Consider the following 10,391-nt stretch of genomic DNA (forward strand, 5'->3'; position numbering starts at 1 on the left):
TATTATCCATACACATTCTCACACAGATATGTTTATTTGTGTGCAAATGGATATACGCAAATGCAATACTGCTCAAGCATTGTGGAGGCAGCTCTCCACACACAGACTAATGCAGCCAGGATTTACTGTGCTTCACTCATCCTCAGCACAAAGATGCCGTGGGTCTGCTCAGACCTCGCACTGCTTCTTCAGCAGAGGACTGCCCTGGCAGACCCCACTGAATATACTTGCTCATGTCTGGGAGCATTGGTGCCCTTGGGTAGATGGGATCAACAGCCTCCTCCTGCAGACCCACCCTGCCTTTTCTCTACCAGGTTTGTCCTGTGGTTAAAGCACAGGAGAAGCATGAGGGCAATTTCTAGTATCTGCTCTCCCAAAAGTTTTTCAGCAAAGCTTAAGGAAATGTCTTTGAAGTCTCAGTGCCTCAGTTTCTCCAGCACTAGGACAAATAAATCTCATTCACTCTTGCTTCTAAGTGCTCCAACTCTTTGGTGAAGAGGTCCATGGAGACTCCACAGAACATGCTTGTGGGTGTTTCTTCTATGTTTATCTTATTTTTATTAAACCTATAAATGCATCCTATCTAGCACATGTTGTCAGAATCAATAACTGTGCCTTGTTAGCAGTTTTTCCATTTATGGCATATTGTCCTGACATAGCTGTAAAACCTCAATGAATATGGTTTTAATAACCCAATGGTATTTAACTTACAATCGCTGTCTTATTAAGTCTAAATTAAATCCTTACTTGAGACACTTAATTTAAAGTGTGACTGATCTTTTCCTGGCCTAGAAGGAGATACTTAAGTGACAATTCTTCCAATTTGGCCACATGGCTGAGGGGGTGTGATTTAAAGAATGTATTTTGATGATACTACTCATCTGGTTAAAGCTGAATTGCATCATTTTATGAACACTCAGAGACAGGATCAAATTAAACCAAACTTCCCACCAAGTTAGCTCAGCTGAGCTTCAGAGCTTAGCACTGTATTCAAAACACACACTTATTGTAACTATCCACTCATCAGCATCTGCTTGGCTTTTCCAAAGGAAAAAATGAAGTACACCATGTTTTTCTACTCAGAGCCTCTTGTGGGGTGCCTTTTGAGTTGACAAAGACAAGGCTTACATTCTGCTGTGGGCACACTAATAAAATAAACCTAATAAAATAAACATTACATGCAATAACGATGCTACTAAATCTAAGTTCAATGTGTAGCTAAAGTGTTACCCACAGATCTATTTAGAGTGATGTGCCTGGACTTCTTTCCATCCTTTTCCAACCCAAAGTCACATAAACATTTGTTAAACTGAAAGCATCGTCAGGACTAGTGGGAGCTCCATAAGCAACTTTGGCACGTGTGAAGCTGCGGAGGGTGCAGCACTCACAGATAAATGATGTGCTGTCATGTCTGCATGTCGAAACCACCCCTGAAGAGTAGCTAGATCTAAAGGTCTGGAAGAAAACTTCTGAACAAAAGAGCTGGGCAAGACACTGGAAGCTGTCACATACTCTGCTGTTTTGCTTTGTGCTTGGCCAACCAATAATTGGTTGGATTAATGCAAGTTGTGTAGTTGAAGGTGCACCATAAGCCATGATAACAGGAAAACACCCTTTAGTACAGATGAATATAGGGTCCTCAGGTTTATGTCTGGGAAGACAGTGCAGCCAAGTGACATGGGCACTGCACTGAGTGGTGGGGTTTAGACTCTAGGCCTTTGACAGCACTGGTGGAAAGTTAGGCAGCACCCTCATTATTATGGCTTGCACCTCATATTCTAGCTGCATCCTAAGCTAGTCTCTATATTTTTTGCTGAAAATAGACTCTGGAATATATTAGTTCATTTTCAGTGGAAGCTTGTTCCAGAAAAAGAAATAGGAAAAAGAATCCTAGAGTTGCAGAAATCTTTTTATCTGCTAAATAAGCCTCTGTAGATTTACCTGTTGTTGTGATGAATGATATGGCTCAGCCCCCATGCTGGCTGCCACACTATGTCTGTTTGGGCAGTCACTGGAAGGATGTGGTAGAATTGCTGGAGAAACACACCCTCAAGAGGTCATCTGGACAGGCTGATGATTTGTGCTTGCTTTCTAGCAAGCTTGGTGATGTTGCCCACTTTTAGAATAAACTCACCCTTTGCAGCGCTTCAAAATCTTTCTTTATCAAAGCCACAGCTGCTGGATTTATGGGATTACACAAAAGTTTCTGCTGTCATTCAGAAAACCACGGGAAAATTGAAGTCCAAGTGATTTCAGGGGAAGGGTTCAAAAGTGTGACCAAAACCAGAGGTCAGGTATGATAATGAGGATAATGTATGTGTATTCCTCCTTTAAAGACCTCAAAGTTATCTGTGAAGCATTGTCATGACTGCTTTTGAGGCTTGATTCCATGATGTCAAGTGCTAAGAACTGGCAATACTGCTGCTGTATGCAAGTAAAGGGGCAGGACAAGGTCAGTTAATGGCAAGGGGCCTCACCATAAAGGGGGTAGGAGGTCTGGTTGCAAGGCAGCTGCCAGAGAATAATCAGGACTGCCTCAGAATTAAAAACTTTGGGGTTTTGCAATACCTTTTACTGGGTGCAACCTCACAAGGGGCTCAGGATAGAGAAATATTATTGATATATAATCCTCTGAAAACAGTTTGAAAGTGCAGTCTGTCCTGAAAGCAAGGAGAATGTGCGTTGTTAACATCACCACCAGTAAAGTCTACACTGAGGGCAGTGTAACACTTCAAGTAAAAATATTTGTGTTTCTATTATGTCTTCCGTCCAAGAACTTAACTGCTATTTGGTTCAGTTCAGTCTTGATGATTGATTTCTCCTGGATGCTGGGGTGAGAATTGTTTTAACAGTTTACAGATGGATAAATGAAACAGGGAGGTGTCCTGTGTATTGGCCAGCACTGTAAACTAAGCCACTGGCAGAACAGTTGTGTCCCTGTTTCATCCCAGTCAGGTTTGATCCTTCTTTTTTCCTTTAGTAAAAAATTTATCTTCCTCCCTAGCATGTGTACACTTTAATAGCTGAATCACAGCAGTAGAAAATGACGAGGCTGAGGACACTGATGAAGACCTTTCACAGTGATATTTACTCTTCTTGTTCTAAATCTGGAACAAACCTTATTGCAGTAATTCCGGTTCTGTGAGATATATTAGCTTTACACAGTTGTTGCTGCTATGCCTATGTATTTAACAGTTTTCTAAATAATTTACTGAAGCTCACAAGTTTTAAGAGCTTTTCCAGAATGAAAGAGAAAAGAAAGGACTGTGCTCACCCAGAGTGTTTTCTCTATACCTCTTTTCTCTATTATTAATTAGGAAGGGTTTCAAGTGATAAAACCAGCTTGTTATAAGTCATCCACATGCTAAATTAAAGTGGGCAAACTGACATGGCAGTTAAACCCTCAAAGCCTGAAGTCAATCAATAAAATCTATGGAAAATTACTCTGGGCAAATTAACATCCTTTAATACATAAATGCAGATTTATTTTTTTTTTTCAGGTCTCTGCTTAATAACTATGCACAAATTTCCTGTCCATCCCTATCTCATCCCAAGCCAGACACCACATGCCCTCCCTTTTCCCCCAGTACATCTTCATCAGAGTCCATAACTCTCCAGAGTGGACTGACAGCTGTGGAAAAAGCAGTGGGTCAAGCTAGAAGCCAGGCTGGCTGAGGACACTGCCCCAGCTCCTTGCCGTCCAATGCTCTCAGTGTGATCCGATACAGAAAAACCTACTAGTAAAGTTGTTGAGGTTAATTTGTCTCTGTGTGACAAAGCCAAGTTACGGAGCATCTGTAGGGGAGCGGGAATGTCATGTGGCATGGGAGGAAGCAGGAAAGGATGATGAGTATCTGGAGGCAGGAAGAATTCCTAACATATGTTTGTTGTTACCTGCAGAGTTTGTACACGCTATCTGTTCATGATTGCCTGAGTCCATGGCTGAGAGCAGCACAGAGGAGCTGGAAGAGCAGGCTGGGGAGAGCCAGTCATGGTGCCCACCAGCAGCAACCCCAGTCCTGAGCCAGGTCAGTGGTGTGACCTCTCTTCCCGATCTTTCTGACTATTTAAATTTGTCAATCGCAACCTCATTGAATGTGCATGCAGAGAATCAAACTGGATTCAAACAGCTTAGAGAGTAAAGCTATTAGATCAGGTAGGTTACTTAATAGTTTCTGGGGCTAAGGACACATACCTTTCTATGCACCCTTGCAAGCACTCAGCATTAATAAATGAGGGCCTTTTTGTGGCACTGAAGAATTTATTCTCACATCATCACTGGGAGAAAGAAGATTTCATAGCTCTAATTTCAGAGCAAGTAGGAATTTGAGAATCTGAGCACAGAAGCTATCTACAAAACAGAGCTATTGTTTTCCTCTTAGCTCCTGTCTATGGATATTGTCAAATGCTTACAAGACTAGATAGCTGAACTAGAGAGCATCCCATGAACTTTATTCCCTTCCTATGCATCAGTGTTTCTAGAGCTCTAAGGATTTTGATTGAATGTGATTGTTTCAGATGATCTGGCCTAAGTCACCCCAGATAGAAATTGCCATAGGCCAACAAACTAAAGGATTTGAGGTGTTTTTAGTCTCATGATCAAAAGCTGACAGTTTGCTGAAGGAGAAAAGAGTTCAAGGCTGTGAAATGCAGGAGTTAATGTCTCTGCCAGTAAAGCTCTGGAAAGCATTTTCTAGATGTCTCCTATCAAGAAATCATTCTAATAAAAATTTGTCCTTACGCAAATTGAAATTTTCTGCAGGAAAATTCTGACTTTGCTGCATTACCCCCTCCCCTTGGGAAAATTTAAACAGGGCTTCCTGGCTTCCTGCTGGGAATGGTTTTGCCAATTTTATTTTCTGCCTGAAGGGAGAAAAACAAATTGATGCATGTTTCCCAACATGCAGAGCTGGGAGGAGGAGGGAAAGGCCAAGTGCCCTGGCTGTCTGCCTGCCACACAGCATGGTCACCTCTGCCCACTGGGCTGGGCAGGAGAAAAGGAGGTAGGGGTCCTGGAGGACTCGTCTCTGGAAACCTACCCAAAATTTTAGTTGAATTTTAACCTATTAAAAAGTTACTTTTTTTTTTTTTTTTCCCATGGAGCAAAGAGTGCAATTTTTTCTTTTTTTTTTTGTTTGTTTTCTTTTTCCCTCAGAAGAGATTTGCATTTTCTGGGCTGCTTCTCTCACACGACAACTACAAGAAAGCTGAAAGGACAATTACTTTTGATCAGGAGTCTACAATACCTTGGCAGCTGGAATTCCATCAGATAAGCAATATTTGATTAATATTGGACAGTAGGAGGAGACAATAAGGGATAGTATGGACATATTGGAAAAGCACTCACAAGAGCTAGTCATGGATTTGCAATACTCCAACACAGATTGCCAATGTTGCATTAAAATATTGCCTCAGAAGCAATTCCCTAGATCCCGTGCAGGGTAAGCTGATGAACACCCCCCTCCTTCCCCATTCCACATATCTCCTTCGATGATATTTCCATCCATTTCTGCTCTCTGTTGCCAGTGGCTTGAGCAAGGTTGGTTCAAATGAATTTAAAACAGGGATAAATGTTGTCAATTCCAGTCACGGCTTTCCAGTCTGTTCCCAGGACTGTCCCTAGGGCAGGCATCCCAGGTTGAATTCCCTCTCTCTATGAGAAGATTGAGGTAAGGGGTGGCAAAGAAAAAGCAGGAAAGGGAGAAAAACAGTAAGCAAGCAAATGATTTGCAGAGCAAGAGGATACTGAAGCTTTTGCATTTCTTTTCTTACTGTAGTTTATTCTGAGTCCTGCAAAAGCCTTCCTAGAGGAGGGGGAAGGGTATCAGTGGATTTGCATCTTACGTTACTGTTGACAGTAGGAGGTCTTAATTGGGGCACCAAAGAGCAGGTGTATGCTAACGTTAATCTTCCCTTTCACCTGTCACTCATGCAATGAATATGATCTTTCCCTCTCATTAGCAGCCCTCTGTCAAATGCCTGGGAAGCTTTGGAAGGGTCCCTCTGAAACTTGCTGGGATTGATTTTGCTGCCTGCGCTGGGTTATTACTGCCAAACCCGGGACAACTGCTCCCAGGGAACACATACGTCCAGTGGAGGTATGGATGAGCATCGCCTAATAGCCTCAAATCATATGTGCCTTGTGGAAAAATGAACAGTAATTCATATATTGGCCTTATGATAAACACAATGAGACTGGCTCATTTTGAAAATAGCACATTGTGTGCTTTAGTGTTACAGAGATGACCTTAGGAGGAAAGTTAACTTAGCAAAGATATTCAATTTGGTATTATCTCCAAATGTTGATTCCTGGAATCATTACTCACTCCATAGTCAGGCAAAACTTCCCTGGATTTCAAGGACTCCAGCTGAAGCCAAGAGGAAATTGGCCTGGGAGAGGATGAAATAGTAACTCTAGAATCTGAACCTCCATCTCTTGCAGTTCACCTATCACAGCAACAAAAGCCTAATCTTTCGCTCGAGCCATGCGGAATATTAGGAAAAAACTATGAGCAGCCAAGAGCAACTAAACCTGCTTTGTTTTGCTCTTTGTGCACCACAAACACTGCATGTTGTGAGGAACCTGCAGAAAAGACAAAAAATCTCTGTCTCCTGACCACACATTCCTTGCAAAGAGAAGGGAAAAATAAAAGGAAAGTAATCTCACAAAGAGTTTATTTAAGTCTTTTACATTCTTCAAGTGCTGCTCTGGAACAAGTTCCACTTTGGTTCATTCAGAGGTGAAATAAATAATTGTCTTTGGGGGAAAAAATATCACATGATTAAAAGTATTATATTCAGAGAGCAACCATTTTTTTGGCTGTGAGTGTGATTCAGGAGAACAACATCAGCTGCAGCCCATGTTCTGAGTCAGAACAGAATCCCATGGCAATCACAGCTGCTTCAGGGCCCTGGTGCTGGTAGATTTTCTTTAGGATGATGATGGTTGGCCTCTTCTTTTATTGTTCTCATCGGTTGTTGGGAGGTGGCTTTCTTTATCATCAGATTCCTTCCAAAAGCAGTAATACTGTGATTCAATATGATGGAAACTGAGAAACAAATGGGACTGACACATTCATATTGTAATTCTAACTCATAATCTGGTTTTTCCTTGCTGAGATTGGGTCATGGTATGAGAATTTTCTCATTCCTGAAATTAGGGAAAAAAAATGTCCAGTAGTAGTAGCTAATTGTTTAGCCTTTTGGGGGATAAAATACCTCTGGAAAAGCATAGGGAGAAGCCTTTGCTTTCCCGCCCAGAGAGCACATCTGGGAGCAACCTGTCTTGTTCAGACAGTTCGTCAGTGATGCAGAACTCTTCTGCCTACTAATATTACTCCTGGGCACCCTCCTGCAAGGAGGCAGCTGACACACACACTGTTAAAAGCTAGGGTGGTTTTGAAAGTTTCAAACATTATTTCTTTTATGAGGAAGAGGTGTCATGTCCCAGCTACCCAGGTTAGATGCCACAAATTGCTGTTGATTTTGCCTGTGGGTCTTTTCCCTAACCTGTGCTGCAAGGGGAAACTGTACAGCCCTGTAGACATGACAGGAGCTGGCAGACAAGATCAGGACCCATGTCTGCAGACCCATCACCTACTGCTGCTTAACTAGAGAAGATTCCACAACAGCCACATCCTAAACTTTATTACACTCCTGATTTGCAAGTATATTATTTGAATCGAACTTTCCAGGCCTAATCGTATGTAAAAATGAGGCTAATTATATCCCATAATGGTCCAATCTGCAATAGTGAGATGAAGTTAAGAGAAGGAAAATGAGCTTTCTTTAGCTGCACAACCGTCTTCCCAGGACCTTGGAGCAGCTGGCAGATGTCTTCTGTGCCTGCATCTTTCATATCAGTTTGGGAAATGCCAGTGAAGTTAATAGGCGTCCTCTTGCTTTCATGTTAGGTTTATCTATGGTTTTTACTTTGTGGTCCATGTATGGTCTTTACTGCTACAAACTTACCTTCACTGGTGGAAAACACAGGAACCTTATGGTCTTTTTCACATGTCATTTCAGCAGTCAAGTGATGATGTGAGAGCTACAGACCTTACAAAGGGCTGCAAAAGCACTTCGAGATCAGTAGGTAAGGGTTAAAAACTGATGGTGCAAGGTGCTTCTTAAAAGCCTATGTGAAGGAAGTAAATATTTCCCATGAAAAATTTTGAAACAAAATTAAAATGTTAAAATTTAATTTAAAATTTTTCAATTTGCTTTTCTCCAATGACAAATGGAAACTTCAAAAGCAATTCTGAGTCAATGCATTTATTTTCAAAACTTCTTTTCTTTATTCTATATTTTTTCATTCAGTTCTCCAGTAGAGGGAAACAAGGACCTTTACAAGACCCAATATTGGGCTGAAGACAGGGAGATTAAAATTGTGAAGACGACCCTACTCTGTAATTTCTCTATCGGGCAATGGAGGACATTTTATCGTAAATTCACAGCCTCCTTATTGTCTGTCTTTCAGTGAATTTTAATAAGCATGTTCTTCAATCCCTGTATTTATCTAATGTCCTATAATCAAGTAATTACCAAAATTATAAGGGACAATGATAGAATCATAATACCTAAGTGCAGGAGGAATAACATGATTGATTTTAAGCATATGAATATCACAGATTTCATATGCCTGGCAAAGTGGGGCGAGGCAGTGTCAGACTCAGTGAGATACCTCATGTGCTTAACAGTAAGCATGTGCTTAACCATGTCCCTGAATGGGGAGTCTAAAATCTCTGTTATTCCAGTCTGTGAATGTGTTGTCTTGAAATGTACAAGCTGCAATTAAGAGCTATTGGATAATAACTATGCCATGAAAATGTCCTAAACTATTAAAGAGCTGAAGATGATAGTGTGCTTTTAATGTTTCACATAAACCATTTGGGATTTGAAGAAATTTCAGTGCTTGTGAGGAAGTCAGAATATATTCTTGCTTGGGTTAAAGGGAAGGAAGAGAAAAAGCCCTGAATTAAATTTTTGAGCTCGACACCCTCCATTTTTCTACATGTTGCTCAATTCTAAACAGGGAAAATAAAATCAGCTTTGTTCATGAGCATATGCTTTTGACATTTTTTCTTCTTGGAGCCTGTGAATTATTAATAAACTAATTTCTCTTTATAGTTCAATCTTTGGAGACTTAAAATGCTCACTCAAATGCACCGAACAAGAGGAATACTTCAGCTCCAATCAGCTCCTGTCTTCTTTGGAAATGCTGGCCTTGAGGTATTTTTGAGTCTTTGAAATCAATCTTTTATTCAACTGGGAATTTCTGATGGCTTGGAGGTCTAGGCTGTTAATTCTGCCTAATGCCCTGTTTAAGTTTGGGGCATTTCAGTTGGCTGATTTTCTGCTTTCACTTTGTTAAGGGGCTAAGAGCATCCCTTTCCCCCTTCACCACACCCCCTGTTTCTTTTTCACCAAGTAGAATCAAAAATGTTTGTTGAGCTCAACAAGTCAATGGGGGTGGGATGATCTAGAAAACATTCAAGATGGCACATAAATAAGATCTTGCTGAGTTTTTCAAAGCCAATTTATTACAGCTTGATCAGGAGTGGAGGTGTCAAAGGGATCCCCATGCTCTCTCCTGCAGCCTTTTGTCACAACTGCCTTAACTGAGGGTTTCTCATGCTGCTGGCACTATCACAGTTAAGCCAGAGAGAGGGGAATCAGGAAAAGAAGGGGATCAGAGTGAGGTCCCAAAGTCCTGTACACACCAGCCATTCAGGATTATGAACAGCCTGCAACAACTTGTCTGTCCAATTTTGTCTGCTGTCCTCTGGATAGTTTGGACCAAGATGTGAACCTTAGGATAAGCACACAACACCTTCCATACAGTGCTAGCATGAACCAGAAATCAGTAGATTAACAACCTTCACTAATCAACTGTGATTTCCTCTTCATCAGAGCCTGGGCTGAGAGCTGAACAAACTCATTTCATTTGTGATCCTGTATGCATATGAAACAAAAGCTCTCAATGATAAAGCAACATTGTTTGGTCCTTCCATTCTCATGCTTCTAAAAATACCCCAACAAATTACTGAAAAAGGTCCGCATGAAATTTAAAAATAGGCTGAGGGAGTGGGTTACAAGTCACTGAGCTGCATGCGGTTAAAGAAAAACAAGAACAACAAAATCACAGCGCTAAATTAAGCTGTACAACACAATTTCGTTTACCAGAAATATTTAACTGGAGAAAACCACATTAAGGCAGTGGGCTCATTAACAAAAATGTCCTGTGCAGAGGTGGTTTCCCAGTTAACACTGGTGGGGGGGTGGAAATCTGACTCCTGAAAGAAACAGAAAAAACATTTAAAGAAAAAACTTCTGGGTTTCTCTCACGTCTGATGTGTTTCTCTTGCTTAGCCCTCATTACTGAGGCTATTTGC

The sequence above is a fragment of the Pezoporus occidentalis genome, unplaced genomic scaffold, assembly GCF_034315485.1.
Source record: "Pezoporus occidentalis ecotype Australia unplaced genomic scaffold, CSIRO_AGI_Poc_V1 ctg124, whole genome shotgun sequence".
Classification (NCBI taxonomy): Eukaryota; Metazoa; Chordata; class Aves; order Psittaciformes; family Psittacidae; genus Pezoporus; species Pezoporus occidentalis.